The sequence below is a fragment of the Amblyomma mixtum genome, chromosome 9 (genome assembly GCF_055824585.1).
Source record: "Amblyomma mixtum isolate Tamu chromosome 9, ASM5582458v1, whole genome shotgun sequence".
Classification (NCBI taxonomy): domain Eukaryota; kingdom Metazoa; phylum Arthropoda; class Arachnida; order Ixodida; family Ixodidae; genus Amblyomma; species Amblyomma mixtum.
In genome coordinates, this window is record NC_143020.1 from 30,074,059 (window position 1) to 30,093,376 (window position 19,318).

The window sequence follows — 19,318 nt, forward strand, 5'->3', positions numbered from 1 at the left end:
GGAGCTGATGCGAGGAGGTGACACAGGTTGCATGCAGCTGAGCGCACAGACGATGCAGAGGTCATGAGCGGCGTCTTTCCTATAGTCTGGGAGTGAGCGGATCGAAGCAATTTTTCAAACTCAAACCGATATTTATGGCTTCGAAGGTATGGCCAGCTTGTAGTGGCCCGTGAATTTGGTCAGGATGACACACGAGTCATGCAAGCATGAAAAAATCTTGTTGTGATATATACAATCTTGTATATTCGTGTGATGTTTTTTGTCGGCTGATTCGAAAGGTAGTGCGCAGTAGCACCTAATGTTATCATTACTGAGTTTCGCAATCGTCAATGAGTTATCTTCCGTAAGAATTGGACCACTGCTTTATTAGCAGGGGCATCAGCGCGTACGGTTTTACGACTGTTTTTCATGGTCTTCTATTGCAGCCTCCGTGCGGCTTTGCCACTTTCTCTCCGCTAAGGCAAATTTAGCGGTGTAACTATGGAATAGTGCTTTTCGTGAGGGCTTGCTGTCGGTGCCTCAGATTGTCGTCGGTGGTTTAGTAGGTTCAACTCAAAACTTCGCATGGCCCTGCAGTGGGCGTAGTCAGGCTGCTGATGATGATGATGGTTATGTGCTACGAGTGAAGGCTGCAGACCAAAACGTAAATATAATACAGAGAGTGAGATAAAAAGGAAGAAGAAAGGCTGGGATGTCAGCGATAGGGGTATTCCGGTTGGCTACCCTGCACTGGGGAAGAGAGTTGGGTGGATTCAAATGTGGAAAGGGATAAGGGGTCTGGAGCAAAGTCAAAGTTAATCATTCGTGCCAGCTGCTCTCATCAGTTGTGTAGTAGGCCTTGAGGGCAGTAGGCTGCTGTAGTCACGATTATAAATATAATAAAAATTTGCACCCATTTGCACTCATTGAATAAGTGCGAGTACACATTTAAGAGGTTTCAACATTGACTACGGTTTCAAAGTTTGTGAAAAAGTTATTTGTTCGGCAGATGGGGGGAGCAGGTTCAGTCCAGGTTAAGCGTTTAAACAAAGGGGGAGGGAGGGTACATAGATGTACATTGCGAGAGAAAGGCCTCTCCTATTGGTACCGGATTCGCTCTTTTTGCGGGAGCCCCTTTGGCGCACACCTGCTGTCCGTCTAGTCAAATGTTCTCGCCTTATACTATGTACTTTCAGGCAACGTTTCATTGCCCTGTAACGTTCCCTTTGTTCGATCGACCTCCAGATAAATTTTGCTCTCTATGAATTCTGCCAAAACATTATTAACTCAACTGCGCTCTCAATAAAGCTGTTTTCTATTCCTTGGAGTTACCACTGTCAATTTTGATTTTATTTTTTCGTTAGTCCTTACGCGAGCCTACGTTTAATGCCGCGATTTTACTTTTCCTACTTTTCCCATTGTTTTTTCTCAAGAGATCAGCCTAAATTCTGACGATATAATCAATTCATTCGACAGCTAGATAAAACTTCTCTTGTTTTTCAGGAACGCCACACTCCTTAATTTTTGCCCTTATCTTGAATATTCGTGCAGGCTTGGCGATCGAGGAACCTATCTATGGCATCAGTTCCCGCAAGGCGAGCCCGCGGCAAGCGCTCACGGTCTTCGCATCCAGCGCGCAGTGCCGTCGCCGACGTCACGTAACGTGACCTGAAGGCATGTAAGCTGTTCAAGTGATTTTTGTTCGAGAACATCTAGAGGATGTTGTTTGGGAATGCGCTTCCGGTCAGCAAAGGTTTCCAGCATTGTTTCACGCAAGCCGGAACTCCGCGATCAGACATGACAGCGTAGGTCTCCGGAGCATATTTACTTCCATTTGACGAATGCCTCTGCATTAAAACTGAAGCACTTCAGAGTACAACTTTCAAGCGTTATTTATAACATCTGCCTCAGAATGGGCGTGCCTCTAAATATTACGCTCGGCGTCGGCAGCGTTTTGAAGAGGACTCTGGCGGTGGAAGGACACGGGCCAGCTTAGATGCGAAGTTTCCTTATCTGTTTATACAAACGGGAACATTCATGTGAAGTGCCGCCTTTCTATGGACCAGTGTTGCAAAATTGTGCGCGAATAAGGGCGGAAGACAGCGGCGGCTGTGGCCAGTGCGAGCCGAGGGCTCGGGAACGCAAATCGTGCGGAGGGAGAATATGTTTTGCAGATAGAATGGCTAAGTGCATCGCTGTAACGGCAAGCGCCAGACGCTGTGAGAAAGTACCTGAGAATGCGAGGTAAGGGAAAAACAGTCAATTTTAGCGTCACCTGCTCACCGGAATCACCAGGCATATGTTATAACGTGTATAGCACGTTGTTCACTCCGTGTACATTTTTCATCCGAATTTAGAATTAGCAAGCAATTTTCTGTTTTGTTGTTGAGGCCTTCTGCAATGCTACCTACGGACGAAAGCAACGTTGGGACGAAAGCTCGCAGATGTTGGTTGGTTGGTTGGCCTCGAGTAGAATGGCACATACCCACTACGGGGGAGTGGCCAAGACACAGGCGGTGAACTGTTGGAATGATTAGGAGCTTTAGAGGAAAAGGAGAATTAATAGGGTATAGGCTGACAGATTGGACGACGCAACGAAAGGGGTCCTGTTAGCTGGGAGATCGAAGATGGGAGGACGGCATAATGTGCAGATTTGAATGCAACATCTGGAATGGTTCAATTTTGTATTGACTGAAAGAGAGGCAGAAAAAATAAAAAATAATAATAATAATAATAAATTAAGAGATTGATAATCAGAAAAATGAAAACAAAAAGGGGAAAAAAATAAATAAATAAATAAATAAATAAATTAAAAAAAAGGTAAAAAAAATTAGCATGGGAGTCGCTGTGTTTCTAAAAGAAATTTTTGAACTGCACAGCGCGCACTCCTGTTGCTTCGTCCAAGCGAAGTAGCGCCAAAGGAAAGAACAACCTCAGTGGACACAGGCAGACCCAGCTGATGAAACGGAATTTCTAATAGGCGCCTCCTCAAAGAAGAGAATCGGCGGCAGAACAGCAGGAAGTGATCCACTGTCTCAGGCTCGGCACAAAATGAGCACAGTGGAGAAACCGCCAGACCAGATCTGTGAAGGTAGAAATTTAGCAGAGGAACTCGGCATCGCAAACGCGTGAAAGAGACCTCCAGTCTGCGCGAACTCCAGTCTTTGCTGCTCCAAGGGTGCAGAAGATGCTTGTATTCGGGGGATGAAGTAAGCGCCGAGGCTGAAAATTCCTGAAATATTGTGTAACTGCGAAACCTCACCGCAGCTGTATATGCGCAGGTTGGCAGGACCGCAATTATTGGGCCACAGAGAGAGGCCCTTGCTAATGAATCAGCAACCTCATTTAACTGAATGCCCACGTGACCCGGTACCCAAAGCAACCTCACCGAATTTAGATGAAGCGGGATCAGCTGCTTAAAGAGGCGTAATGCCCGAGACTCAGAGGTTGATGATAATGAAAAGCAAATAGATAGAGAGTCCGTCATAACCATGACTTTGGAAACGGCAGGATCTAATTTACGTAAAGCTAGAATGACAGCTAATAATTCGGCCAGATAAATTGGAGTGAAGTCAGGGAGACGGAGAGAAAAGGACCATCCCAATGCAGGAGAAAAAATGCCCACACCTGCCTTTTCACGATCCTGCGAGGCATCGGTAGCAATGAGAATATGAAAAGGAAAGGATCTTAGGTGGTCCTGTAACAAACCGAGAAGGAGAGGAAAGGGCTGGAGCTTGGCATTCGATGGGAAAATGTTATCAAATGCAATCTCGACTGAAGGTGAGATGTTATGCAGAGGATGGATATCTGTGAGCTTAATGTTTAAGGGATCGAGGAGAGACTGCACGAAACATATCTGCGGAGTATGCAAACGAGACCAGGTAGCATTTAAAAAGACTGCGGGCTGACTAAGAAATATCACATTGGATGTGTGGAGAGGAGAGTCACACAAATTTAAAAAGGTTTGGACTGTTAAAAGGCGAAATCTGGCTAATAAAGATGGAATTCGCGCCTCAAGGTGCAGGACAACATTAGCTACATACTTCGGAAGTCCCAAGCAGAGGCGCAACGCCTCACGCTCCAAGAGCACAAGCGGTCGAAGTTTATAGGCAGGAGCTCCTGAGAATAAAACACATCCGAACTCCAAAATTGGGCGGACATACATTTTATAGATCAGCAGAAGTGTGTGCCTTCTCATCCCTGACCTAGCGCTGCAAAGACGACGCAGGATGCCAATGGCCCGAACTCCTTTTACAGAAACTTGCTCAATGTGAGGCCGCCAGGACATAGTAGAGTCATAGATCACTCCAAGATACTTCACTGTTTGAACCTGAGGAATTATATGATTTCTATAAGAAACGCAGATATGTACAGGATGAGAAACCGGGAAGACCAACAAGGCGCATTTGTTCACATTGAGGGACAGATGAATACTTCCTAACCAGTTGTCAAGAATATTGAGGTAATCCTGCAAGATCTGATACAGAGAGTGAATATCTTTTGCAGAAGCAAAAAATGCGATGTCGTCAGCGTACACGTAAGTTGACACATTATGGATGCATGGAATGGAGCTTAGAAAGATGTTAAAAAGAACAGGGGAAAGAACTGAGCCTTGCGGAACACCTCTTGTCTGTCGGAATTTCTTTGAAGAAACACCATTTCGGCAGCAATAAAATTCTCTGTTTTCCAGGAAAGCAAAGATCCAGGCTACGAAATAGTTTGGGAAATTAAGGACCTGTAATCTGTGTAACAGCATCGAGTACTCGACGCTGTCGTAGGCTTTACTGATATCCAGTGTGACAAGCGCGGCAAACTGTTTAGTGCTGCGAGCTAATTTAATACGGCTCTCAAGGTCAGTATGAGCACACCAAATCGAACAGCCCGGCCTGAAACCAATTTGACAAGGATTCAAGATATCATTTGCAGAAATGAAATACATGATACGACGAAGCAGGACCCGTTCCACCAATTTCACTAAATTCGATGTTAATGAAATCGGGCGTATGTTGTCAGAAGTGAAACCCTCCCCTTGTTTTTTAAGTATTGGAACTATTTCCGCAAGACGCCACTCATGGGGTATCCATGGACCTTTAAGAGAATGGTTAACCAAAGCCAATAGATCTTCAGGAGATTCGGTAAACAAAATTTTAATCATAGATGTAGTGACCTTATCGGGGCCAGGAGCCGCTGGAGATAGGCGCAAAACAATTTGCGAAAGCTCAGGCATAGTGACCTCAATGAAATCACTGGAGATGCATGAGAATGTAGGTGGATAATGAAGTGCAGATGTGAATCGACGTTCTAGGCCACCCGCAATTCCCTCTAAGGCCTTAGCGATGTCAGCAGGGGATTGAACGAGGGATTCAATATTGACAGCCGGTGGAATCACTTTCCTTCTCCTCATAAAATTAAACAGGGCCCGTTTATTCCCTGACTGAGAAAGAAAATCATAATGACTTGTAATATACTCCTCCTTCGCGCGGGAGATAGTGCGCTTAAATGTTGCTGCGACATACTTATAATCCAACCAATTTTTAGGGCATTGATTTAGGAGGAGTTTCTTCCAGGCTGCTTTCCGCCGTCTATAGGCACGCGTGCACTCTGCATTCCACCAATTATTGGTGATTGCATCCTTGGATCCTGTGACTATGAATTCAGACTTTTGCCTTGCGCGTTCCAACACTGAGCATATATGTGTAGCTTTACATTCGGAACTCGTAGTGGTGTTTCGGTCCGAATCGATTGTGAGAGCTGATTTGAGAGTGTCTTTAAAGCGAACATAATTTATGAAGGTGCGCTGTTGTCGTTCGGGAAGAGTTAAGATACACGCAACCCTGAAACTGATCGGTAGATGATCACTGTTAGTCGCGCAGTCAACAGGCGCCCAAGACGAGACAGAGACTCCTTGGGAGGAAAAAGTTAAGTCTAAAACAGAGCGGCATAGACCACGTACAAATGTAGGCATGCCTGAATTGTTGCAGACTATGTTGTTGTCGCAAATCCAATCAAATAGTCTAGAGCCGAAACAATCTGTTTTAAACCCCCACGTCACGTGGTGCGAATTAAAATCCCCAACTAATAAAACCTGAGATCTGCTGCTAGACATCAATGAGTCAAGGGGCCGAGTGTCATGCACACCAGAAGGGAAATATGCGTTAGCTACAGTAAAGGGCTGTTGACCTGGGATATTGAGATCAACCGCCAGTATTTCGCACTGACTGTCCGCATACTGAAAAGAAATGAAGGCCCTGTGACAAAACTTTAAGGAAATTAGCAGCAACAACCCTCCCCCTCGTGAAGACCTATCTAGCCGGAACGAACGGTAATGTTTGAGATGATAATTAATATCTGAAGTAAGCCATGTTTCCTGTAACGCAATTACATCCGGTTGAAGTTGAGTACATAGGCATATTAAATCTGTTGAAGCTGAGGATATAGATCGGCAATTCCATTGGAGAACACTTAACGACCCTATCTTGGCGGGAGAGCTGCAGCGGCAACTGCCGCTTCGAGAATCCTGGTCTTAGGATTTTGTTTTGCATGACTTTTCTGGGACTTGGACTGGTGACAAGATGGATCCGGGATACTCAAAGGAGATCCACTTCGTTTTTGGGCGCGGGTATCGAATTCCATCTCAACACATTCATCAGAGGATGCGTCCTTAACGCTGTTCGGGAGAGATTTTTCAGGAGTCGTTTGTCGCTCATGCTGACTTTGGCCCTGTGGAGCGCTATTGATGTCCACAGATGGTGGAGGAGCAGCCGAAACCATAGAGGACAAGAGCGGAGCGGCGTGCGCTTGCAGCATATTAGTCATCTGGGTAGCTACTACCTGTGAGATGCACGTGGATACCGTTTCCATAAAACGTTCCATTGCATTCGCCACTGCTTTTTCAACCGCAGCGGTAATTCCTTGTGTCCAAGAGGCGTCCATTGCAGGTGGACATTTGGCAGCCACACTAGAATAGCATGAGGCTCTTTCTTTGACTGCTGCAAAGGCCTCTCGTCGCGTGCATCGACGTTTATCTATTATCTCTAGAACCTGCACTTCTTGAGCTCGTGCAGGACAATCAGGACAGTTGGCAGAGTGGGCACCACCACACAGACAACATTTTTCTTGCTGTTCAGGGCATTCTTCTCTAGCATGGCTTTCGCCGCATGCACAGCACCGTGAGCCCGATTTGCACGCTTTGGCGCTGTGGCCAAATCTCCAACAGTTCTGACACTGAAGGGGACGAGAGTTAAATGCGTCAACTCGAAACACTAGTGGCCACACTTTGATCTCTGAAGGGCACACTACTCCTGCGAATGTGGCTATGACGGACTCTGTAGGTATTTTCACCCCCTCTACCATTCTGCTGCAACGATGGACCGCAATGACGCCCGCAGACGAGAGGTTCTCCAGCGTTTCTGAAGGGCTCAATCGAGAGTCAACACCTCGGACTAAGCCCTTGGAACATGCTAAATGAGGCGGAATAAATGCGCTCACCGGGTGGTTGGCGAAGGAGGTACACCTCAAAAGGTCGGCGACACAATCCTTGTCCGGCGACCTGCACAATATCCCACCCTTGCCGAACTGCCGCACATCTGTGATTCGCATGAAATGTGGCGATGTAGTCTGAAGGGCCACCTGCACCGCTTCCGGGTTATTCAAACGAATGGCGCCTCCATCAGCTGGAACTAAAGCCACAGGAATGCTGGTGACTCCACTGCGAAAAAAGACATCGATTGGAAGCTGGTCCTGTGGAAGAGAGGCCGACCAAGGGGAAAACCCTTGGCCGGGAGAAGAGGTAGACATTAAGCCGTCGTCCCGCGCCCTATCACCCTATAACAGGAGCAGGCACAGAAAACAAGAAGGACAAATTGGGCAAGCTAGCACAACACCGCCAGGTACTCAGCCGCTACCCCGCAGTTCAATATCTCATGGAACGGACGGCGAGCAGCAAAATCATGGCGGCGTCTACCTCGTCTTCTTCTACCTCGTCTACCTCGTCTTCTTCATCTACATCGTCTTCGACGACAAAGACGTCTTCGAAGACGCTTTCATCATCGTCTTCGACGATGAAGATGACGAGCTACCTCGTCTTCTTCACCTGATGACCGACGCTGGCTAGTGGGAGTCGCTAGAACGAAAAAAATCAATGTTGCTGCTATCCTTCATTACTGGATCGCCCTCCAAAAAAAGCTTTTCCGGTATTGTTTGTAATTTTATTACGCTGCTCGTTGCAACTTTATAGTTTTATAAACAGCTGATTCTTGAATACAATTGTGCTGCCTTCAACGTCTTCTTTTCGAAGGAACGCTTGTCTTCATTACGACCGCTCGTGCTCTGGGAGCCACGCAGTCACCTTGGACGAGCGCCTTACGTTCGCTACATCAGCTGTGCTAGAGGGTGCAGGCATCCTCAGTACTTTGACGTTCACAGCGTGACCACCAGTGAGAGCATCGACGAACATGTGCTCCCCAGCGAACAATGCGGGCCAGAATCGCCGCATCGCTCTCCGGGGTAAGTCAATTTGTGTGTAACCGTAGCTTTTCATGTTTTAACTCACAGGAGTGCATCTTGACGCCTTAACGGACGACGCAAATGTGCAGTTCTTGACGCTTCGGGCCATGTCTCTGCCAACCTTTTTCGGCTGTTGTTTGACCGAAACAGTATTGCGGCCGCGATTTAGGGCGGCGTTCTTTACGCGCTATGCTTCTGCTTTTTGGCCCTTAAACACTTGACCGGCATTCCACATTGACGTGCTCTCTTGGTTGCAATACCGTGATTTAGTCTTTAGGTATAGAACGTCCCGTGTGGTCAGCTACTTTCGGACCAATCTTTTTCTCTGGACAACTATATCCCGTAAAGGGTAGGAGGTGTTCGTGCAACGTTGGGCGAGTTGGCATTGATAGGTTTTTGGTTGGTTTATGGGGTTTAACGTCCCAAAGCGACTCAGGCTATGAGGGACGCCGTAGTGGAGGGCTCCGGAAATTTCGACCACCTGGGGTTCTTTAACGTGCACTGACATCGCACAGTACACAGGCCTCTAGAATTTCTCATCCAAAGAAATTCAACCGCCGCGGCCGGGATCGAACCCGCGTCTTTCGGGTCAGCAGCCGAGCACCATAACCACTGAGCCACCGCGGCGGCATTGATACAGAATGGGATAGAGTAGAAAGACAGGTGCCAGCTGGCGCCGCGAGCATTAAAAGTAAACGACGGCGTTAGCTGCTCCCAGTATTGCACTGCAAGCAAGTAAACGTTGCAGTCTAACTACATTTAGCGTGAGCATTGATAGGTTTTTGAATGCTCACGCTAAATGTAGTTAGACTGCAACGTTTACTTGCTTGCAGTGCAATACTGGGAGTAGCTAACGCCGTCGCTTACTTTTAATGCTCGCGGCGCCAGCTGGCACCTGTCTTTCTACTCTGTCCCATTCTGTATCAGTGAAAGAACACGGCGAACAATGAAGACACAAAAAATTCAGAGGGCACTTTGACTGTCTAAAGTGCGTAGAGGCGAAAGCGTTTTGCGCACCACTTTGGCTGCCTCTGTGGCACTGGTGGCGTCACATATAATTTAATACTAATTACTAAGTGATGACAAATCACTAATTATTGGTTAATTACTCATGAATGACTGAATACTAATTAACTGCTAATTAATGACGCTTAAGCTTCGCTTTCAGGAGTGGAACGCGAAAGCGTGTCGCTGCCAGGGAGTCCACGGAACGCCACCACCCGTTCGGCGCGATGCCTTGCCCTTTGAACGCTACGGTTTTTGAGGAAAGGAAATGGCGCAGTAATTCTCTGTCATCTCGGTGGACACCCGAACCGCAGCGTAGAGGAAGGGAGAAAGTGGGAGTGAAAGAAGAAAGACAAAGAGGGCCGTAATGAAGAAAATGAAAATTGTATTTGAGGAAAGGAAATTACGCAGCAACTGTCTCACATATCTCGGTGGACACCCGTCAAAATTCAGGGGGGCACTTTTTTTACCTAAAGTGCGGTCACTGATGTGTGGTTAAGATGTTATATGCTTCGCCTCTAAGAGTGGAACGCGACAGCGTCTTGCAACCCTGCCAGGGAGTCCATAGAACGCCATCACCCATTCGGTTCTACGCCTAGCTCGTCGGTAAATTGGTTTTTGAGGAAAGTAAATGTATCTGTCTCTCATATCTGGGTGGACACCTAAACCTCACCGGAAGGAAAGGGAGGAGGATGGGAGTGAGTGAAGACACCGTATTCACTAGACGCGCCTTTGTTCATTCCAAACCATCGAGCTGGCATTGCGGAGTGGATAGCATGCTCGTCTCGCACTCCGAAGACCGGGGTTCGATTCCCGAGCTCGACCAATTTCCTGCTCGGTTTTATTTATTTATATGGCCTGACTAGAAAAGTTAATTAAGCTAATTGTGTAATTAAGCAACTAACTAAACTCACTCCCACTTACTTGGAGCATCACTTTATGATCCCTTCAATTGGTTGCATGGTTACTAGCCAAAGTACAATTGGCCCCGTTTGAAATTCGCGCACTGTGACGTCACGACCGTTTCGACGAATTGAAAAGCGTGACATTTCTGTCGACAGCTCCTGCTTACAACGATGAGACATTAAAGGCTTCCGCCTTAAAAAACACAACAGTGTAATTTCCAGTCTCGTTTATAATGGTTGCAGAAGAGGAACAGTTTCAAAGGGAATTTTTGTCCCTTTGCCGATTCCTTCTTCAGACTTTTTAGAGCGCAGCTCTTTGGCGTCCGTTCCTGGGTTTCGCGTCGTCGTCGGCCTCGTAACCAGCTCCGCCCCCAATGTCACGCTTTTCAATTGGTCGAAATGCTCGTGACGTCACAGTGCGCGAATTTCAAATGGGGCCAATTGTACTTTGGCTAGTAACCATGCAACCAATCAAAGGGATCGTATAGTGATGCTGCAACTAAGTTGGACTGAGTTTAGTTAATTGCTTAATTAATCAATTAGCCTAATTAATATAGAGGAGAATGAAGAGGTCAGAAGAAAAGAAAAGAAAGACGCGCGCCGCAGCGACAACAGCGTCCGCGGAAGGAGACGCTGCTGAAAAAAACAGATAAGTACGAAGCCGCGTTCCCTCCACCACCACGCACTTCCCCACTCAGTAAGACGTTGCTCGTTTCATATACGTTGTATCGAACATCGTAGACAGTTCCAACAATTGACAGGTTAATGACAGAACACGATGGATAGAAATGCAATTATATAAATATGAAATAGCCTAATTAACCTTTCTAGTTAGACCGCATAAATCAATAAAACCGAGAACAAAATTGGTCGAGTTGGGGAATCGAACCAGGGTCTCCGGAGTGCGATACGAGCACGCTAGCCACTCCGTAATGCCAGCTGAATGGTTTGGAATGAACAAAGGCGCGTCTAGCTAATACGGCGTCTTCGTTCACTCCCATCTTCCCCCTTTCCCTTACGGCGAGGTGCAGGTGTCCACCCAGATATGCGAGAGAGATACATTTCCTTTCCTCAAAAAATAAATTTACCGTCCAGCAAGGCGTACAGCCGAATTGGCGATGGCGTTCTGTGAACTCCCTGGCAGCGTTGCAAGACGCTGTCGCGTTCCACTCTTACAGGCGAAGCTTAACATGTTAACCACACATCAGTAACACACGCAGACAGCCAATGGACGCGTCATTCGCTGGCAGCACTTGATTCATCATTCACAACCACATTCTTAACGTACGCTCTCTTGCCGCACATGCCAAGGACGTACACCACGATCACATTCTGCGCCATTCCTCTGTACTTTGCTTTGCTGAAACCTGGATGGATCCCAAAGAGCCTCTCGAAATCATAGATTTCCTATACTGCTGTGGTGCTCGCAGAGACCACAAAAGAGCGGCGGGAGTCGCTATCTACTTGCGCACAGGTCTCTCTGCAATACCAGTCGAAATGTTTGGCACGTCACATGAAGTTGGCGAACTGTGCGCCGCAAAGTTGCCCAACGGCTTGCTGGTAGTAGCTGCCTGCTTCGCCCCTACCGCACTCACGAAAGACGTCGTGCACTTCCTGCAACTCGCTTTAACCGTCCATCGATCCACACCGATGTTAGTAGTGGGGGACTTTAATGTTGACATAAAGACAAACAGCAATTTCCTAACACTTATGCGGGAGGACATCCCGTTCCTCTCGCTCGTAACGCGTCCCACGGCTGTGACAACCTCGCGAGGCACTTGTATAGATCTCGTCTTTGAGAATCAAGCATTGGTGTACCAAATCGAACATATATCAGTCTATTTCTCCGACCACAAAGCTTCCTTCATGACTGTCAAGAACTGTTAGTGGAGTCTTTGTTAATGGAATACGTGTGAAAAATAAAAAAAAAAATTCTGTGATAGCGCATACATGTGTTGCTCGATTTCTTTGCCTCAATCTATCGAAAAGGTGAAACAGCTTATTTGCTGCGCTCAAATTTCGCATTAGGAAGTAACGTAATCGTCGGTAATTTTTTTAAAGGACCGAGCAGTTTGGTTTCGGTTTATTAGGGTTTAACGTCCCAGAGTGACTCAGGCTATGAGGAACGCCGTAGTGAAGGGCTCCGGAAATTTCGCCACCTGGGGATCTTTAACGTGCACTGACATCGCACAATACACGGGCCTCTAGAATTTCGCCTCCATCGAAATTCAATCTCCGTGGCAGGGATCCAGCCCGCGTCTTTCGGGCCAGCAGCCGAGTGCCATAACCACTGAGTCTCCGTGGCGGGTTGACCGAGGAGTCCTAGGAATGTTATTTAATTCACACCTAAAGGGAAACTGTAGTTCCTTCTCTGCTCATTGTGTATTCATTTTTATGCTCTATTTCCTTGGTGGTATTCGGGGTGCTTCACTGACAAAAAATATATTTACGTACTGCAGCGCATTCACGATTAATTAGCCTTATTTGCGTTCATTATGCTGCGGCTAGTTCGAGCATCGTGCTTCTAAATGAAGCCTGTTTTGTTTATACTACCAGGGATGGGCCCAGGACACCTCAGCCCTGCTGCGGAGGAGATGCTGGCCACCAGGGTGCAAGACCGTGCGCATTTTCTCCGGATTGTCGACGAAATTCGGGCGATATTTGCTGCAGAGCGTCAAGGAGGCACCACCAACCCCTTATTTCGGCGAGGCTAACGCCAGCCTTGTCCCTCTTCGAGCGACAGAATAAAGGAGAGCTCGCTATTCATGCCCACAGCGCTTCGCATATTGACTCATTTATGATCTAACTTAAGATCTACTACCAGCTCCACGACCCTCGTTGGGGTTTGAGCCACGGAGCAGGTCGGGTAAACCTTTTTGCGCGGCTACTTTAGCCTCATTTTGTGATATAAAAATTAGAGCAACATAAAGTTGTTTACAAGAAGAAATATAGAACAAACCCGAACGTATGCACTGCTCTAAGTAATAATTATGTTTAGAAGTTTCCGGCCTAGCAGGCCTTTTATGGGGTGAAATTAGTTGGTTTTGATTTCGGTGCAAGCGTATTGAGGAGGAGGAGGAAGAACATTTATTTTCGCCGAATATGGCGGGGCAGCCACCTCCGGGTCCGCACGCAGGCGTCCGGGGAGGCAGTCTGTCGCACCGCGGCCGGAGGACATCCGATCCCGTCTAGGAGAAGAATTCTTCAGCCTTTGCCGCCATGCGGACGGTGAAGCGCTGCTTTTTTTTTTTTTGGTCGGAGCTTCTCAGCGTGGTCTCCCATTCATCGCTAGCTTTAATCGCGCTGTGCCCTTTGGCACGAACGCATCTCCAAATTATGTGATCTAATGTTGCCACATGGCCGCAAAATTTACAGATTTCGGTTTCTGCACCGTCCCTCCTCCGCCCTCTCGCACCCGTCCAACTCGTCCAAAGGGGCGAGAAGAAATTTCGAGCTTGGAGTCTTCTCCAGTCGTACGACTCCTTTTTACTCAGGGATCTATCCGGTGGCGGATATATCCTGCGGTCTTTCTTTAGATTTTCGGTTACATACCTAAACGTGCCAATACTTTCTTTGCTTTTAGATGATGTTGTGGAGGCGCCCGCAGCACCCCGAGGTAATGAGGAGCGGGCGAGCAAGTGGGCAGCCTCGTTGCCGGCGAGACCGGAGTGTGCTGGGGTCCGATAGTTACGCTTTCGGCGAGAGACGACTCGTTCAGAATTTTGGCAGCACGATTGCTGACTCTACCCTTGCTAAAATTCCTAACCGCCGCTTTGCTATCGCTGACGACGTGTTTAACGCCTGGTCCTGCAATGGCAATGGCTATTGCAATCTCCTCCGCCTCTACCGGCGGTAGATCTCGGTTTCTTTCGATTCCTATGGCGATCCCGGTGTCTAATAGGGCGACTGAGGTTACGTCGCCTTCTTTCCCGATCGCTGCATTGGTGTAGGCGACCGATCCCGGCGGGAGTTTGTCCAATTTGTTAGCGAGGTGCTTAGCTCTGCTTTTCCTCCTCCCCTCGTCGTGTACGGGGTGCATATATGGGGCAGACGTATCGATGCTTTCTGATTTCTCGATCTATGCTTTCCCTGACACTTTCGCCTTCCCCGGGCGCTAGTAGGTTTACCCAGTGCAGGATTTGTCTACCTGCCGTCGTTCCTGCGAGTCGCTCTCTCTGGGATATCCTGACCGCCTCAGCCAGCTCTTTCCACTCATTATGCAACCCCATTTTCTCTAGAATGTCGTTAGAAGTAGTTATGGGGAGCCCTAGAGCGCACTTCGTGCATCTCTTAATTATGGTGTTGATTTCCCGTTCTTCGCTCTTCTTGCTATTTAGGAATGGAGTCGTGTGGCAGATTCTGCTCGTGACAAAAGCTTGTACGAGTCTGAGTCTACTAGCCTCCGTGAGGCCACTCCTTCTGTTGGACGTCTTCTTAAAAACTCTGACTACGAGCTCCGCCTGGTCCTTTAATTTCTTAACCAGGCTTTTGTTACTACCCCTGCGGTTAGTAATCATAGCTCATATTCTAATTTCATCTACTTTCGGGACCTCGTTCCCGTTGACTTTAATTTTGATATCTGGAGTTATCTTCCCGCTACTGGTGGTCATTACAGGAGCTCCGATTTCTCTGGCGAACAGCATAGACCTACGTCCTCTGCGTGTTTGCTGATTATATCTGCTGCCTCTTGGAGCCTCGATGTGATGTACGAGTCGTTCCCTTTGCAGATCTAGACGGTCACATCGTCCGCGTTGATGCTTAGTTTTAAGTCATCGAGATGCCCAAGCTTACGGGGGAGCTTCCTCATTACAATGTTAAAAAGGAAGGGTGAGAGCACAGCCCCCTGCGGAGTGCCTCTATTGCCCAGCGGGAACTCTTCCGATGTTAAGCCCTGAAAGCTGATGATCGCCGTCCTGTCTGGCAGCAATGATCTAATGTAGTTGTATGTTCTTTCGCCTACTCCTAGCTCAGCGAGCCCGTCGAGAATGGCGTCCTGGCTGACGTTGTCGAAAGCTTTCTTGAGATCTAAGCCTAGAATGGCTACCGTATTTTTTTTTTCCTGAAGTCGCTGAATACATCGTTATGTAGTCTGAGCATGGTATCTTGCATACAGAGGCCGTTGCTGAATCCGACCAATTCAGCCGGCCACGCATCATTCTCTTCGGTGTATGTGGTTAGCCTCCTCTGAATGACTTTCTCTAGTAGTTTGCCTACGCAGGAGGTTAGTGATATTGGGCGGAGATTCGCTAAGCCCGGTGGTTTTCCCTGCTTGTGAATTAGGGTGATCTTAGCCCTCTTCCACTCTTGGGGTACTTGGCCACTCTCCCACACCTGATTTAGGTATCTGGTTAGGGCTCTGATCGATTCGTCGTCCAGATTTCCGAGCATCTTGTTATTAACGAGGTCTGGCCAGGGGCCCGATCGTCTCTTTAGGCCGTGCAGCTCCGCTCTGAGTTGTGGCACTGTTATGGGCTCGTCAAGCTCGCTGTTCGCCGGTCCGTCGTAATCTCTGTAATGCGCTGTGGCGGGGGCAGCTACGTACGTGGACTTGAGCTTCTCGATGAGCTGTTTGTCCGTACCCTTAAAGTTATACCTCGCCTTGATCTGTTCTATGTTGGCAGCCGTTTTGGACTTACTGGGTTCGATCAGGAAGCTGAGCAGTTGCCAGGTCTTGGGCCCAGGTCTTGGAGCAGCTGCCAGGTCTTGGATAGGCGTATCGAAGCTTTCAAAGCTTCAAAGCTACTGCTTTCAATTTTACTGAAAAAGTTCAGTATTCAGCAAATGGGATTCAACAGGTTTCATTCAGGTTTATTTATTTATTTATACATACTGCAGCGCAATTTGTATGCGCTATGGCAGGAGTGGGAAAAACACAAAATGCAAGGAAACAAAATGCAGCAAAATGAACAAAGCGAGAAATACAAAAAGTTAAAATCACAAATGAAATATCAAACAAGAAAGGAACTGTTAACAACAGGGTAAGAATACACAGCTATTATGAGTCTTCAATGGCAAGGTTGAGTATTTAAATAAATGAGGCAGGCTACAAAAATGCCCACTGCAGTAAAAATGCCGGTCCTATTTGTAGCTTACTCGCTTTATTTTGCGGGAGGGCCTTCAAAGCGCAAATGCCAGGCGTGCAATCGTACATTTTCGCCGTATAATCTGTAGTGGTAGACAACGTCCTCCATGCACTGAAATTGTCTTCTTGTAATATTGACCTCCACATCAAATTTCTGTCTATGATTTCTACCAAGACATAACTCAAATGCGCTCTCAATACAATATTTTTCATTTCCTGGGGGTTGCAAATGTCAATATAGTTTTTTTTTCTTTTTGATTTACACGAGACTACATTTATTGTCAGGATTGTAATTTTCCGTTTTTTTTTCTCGTTCTATTTTTTGTCATACGATTGGCTTAAAAAATGTCACAACATTATATATTTATTTAAAGCAAGATGAAACTTCCCGTTAATGTTTTTTTCAGTAGCGCCATTTTCCTTAATTTTTTGACGTGGCCTTGGTAAATCGTGAGGACCTGGCGGTCGGAGAATTTGTGTGTGGCATCAGTTGCATCGAATCAAGCGTGCGCCAGGCGCTGACAGCCTTCGCAACCGGCGTGCAGTGACGTCGACTGTAAGGCTGAAAGCTGAAAGGCCTGAAAGCTGTTCAGGGGATTTTGCTCCAGTGCGCCTACAGAGTATGCTTTTGTAATACGCTTCCAGTCAGCAAACCTTTTCGTCATTGTTTTACGTAAGAGGAATCCCGCTATAAGTCAGCAATGCGTAGTTCGTCGGAACATACCTGTTCGCACTCGAATACCGCAAATGCCTCCGAATTAAAATTGAATGAAGTGGGAATAGTGATTCTAAGCATTTCCGTACGATATATGCATTACCAACAGCGTACCTCTAAATATTTTCAAAGAGGAAAAACTTCGTCCGTAGTTCTGCGGGGAGGGGGGGGAAGAATTTTGAATGCGGCACAGCGAATACTGAAACTGACCAGGGAACCTTAAAAAGAAATTGAGGTAATATGGGTGCCGGCTCACTCGGGGAATCCGGGAAACGAGGCGGCCCACAACATGGCTCGAGGTTTGGTCAACCGAGTAGGTGGGTTGTCATTATCCATGGATTACTTCAAGGAGGCTCCGGCATCTTTTCATGATGTTACAACTCATTACAAATTGGAAAGACACAAATTTCCGCCACCTGACAAAACGTTGGATAAGGCTGAAGAGACCACCTGGAGGAGACTCCAAACGAAGTCCTTTCTTACCTCCTATCTATTATCAAAAATTTACCCGGATGACTATATCCCCGAGTGCAGGTGCTGCGACGAAAAAGCCACGTATGACCCCATACTATGGCAATGTAAAGAAGAACCTTCACGGAAGGATCTGGTACGAATTCCTTCAGTTGAGCGATGGGAGGCCGTGCTGGTCAGTTCGGACCTGGGCATTCAAGCCTTGGCCACCGAGTGGGCCGCTCAGGTCGCCGCCAGCCATGGTTTAGTGGCCATCTAGCGCGGACTGTCTGCATCTGTATTTTTGATACAATAAATGTTTTCCAATCCAATTGTTTACTTAACATGGAAGCAGCGCTACGCTCAGCGTCGCCAGCATTTTGAAACGAGGCCTCTGGTGGTGAAAGCAGACGAGCCAAGCTTAAGTCCGAACTTTGCTAATGTCATAACATAAACATGAACATTCATGAGAACCGATATCCTTCTCCAGACCAGGTTTCGAAAATTGCGCGCGAATAATAGCGGAAGACAGCGCCGGCTGCAGCCTTTGCGAGCCAACGTGTCCGGAACACAAAGGCAGAGAGGAACTCTTTTCCAGATGGAATGGCTCAAGTGCATCGCGGTGGGGCCAATGACAGATGCTGTGAGCAAAGAGCTGGTCATTTTATTGTAAAACATTTTATTCACAGGAAAGAGCTCGGTAAGAGGTCGGGTTAAGTGGTGTAGAGTGTGCATAGCGCTCGACAACTTTGTCAGCCCACTACACCGCCAGAACTTGTGTTCCGGGGTCAGAGCTAGAAGCACGGTCTCCCATCACTCCAGAGAATGAGCGGTGGCTAGAATATCTTGCCAAGTGATGCAGGGGGTGAGGAGTCGATTTTAGCGCCACATGATCACCGCGCTATGAAAGCATTACATAGGTTAAAGTTTTTCATACGATTCAGAATTTTGTGCAGACTTTAGAGGTAGCGAGGAATTTCTGTCTTCATGTTAACATATTCTGAAACGCCACCTACACACCAAAAGTAATAGACATTTGGTCGCGCGCTTTAGCACGCACGAGCTACCTCGTCGTCTTCGGACGGTAACCGGCGCTGGCTGATGGCGGTCGCTAGAGAATAAAATAAATCAGCGTTGATGGTATCCTTCATTACTGGACCAGCCTCTGCAAAAGCTTTTTAGATTTTTTTGCAAGTTGAATACACCTCCGCTTCAAATTTTCTTGATTCACAAACAGCTGATTCTTGAATAGAAATGGACTTCCTTCAACGTTTTCTTTTTCGGAAGAAGCGAATCACGTGTTTATCATTCCGACCGCTCGTGCCCTGGGAGCAACGCTGTCATTTAGGATGATGACTGCGAGTAAAATCTATCGATCATTTTTGGCTCCATTGTCGTCGTTTCACCTCTTTGAGAAGAAGACTGCTGGAGTTGCCCTTACAGCAACTTGGCCTTAGTTTGAGCAGCCCACACTTGCTATCATTTGGTGTCACCATGCTTGGGTTCAGCCTCAGGTCTGTTTGTGATGCTGTACAAAATTTCTTGCTGGAATCTCATCGATTGCCTTGCTAAAGCTTTCAGTATTTTCTTTTTATGCTTCATTATTTTTCGAATTAATCTCCCTCTTTTCTCTCTCTCACTCTCTCTCCAATCCAAACTCCTATATATATATATATA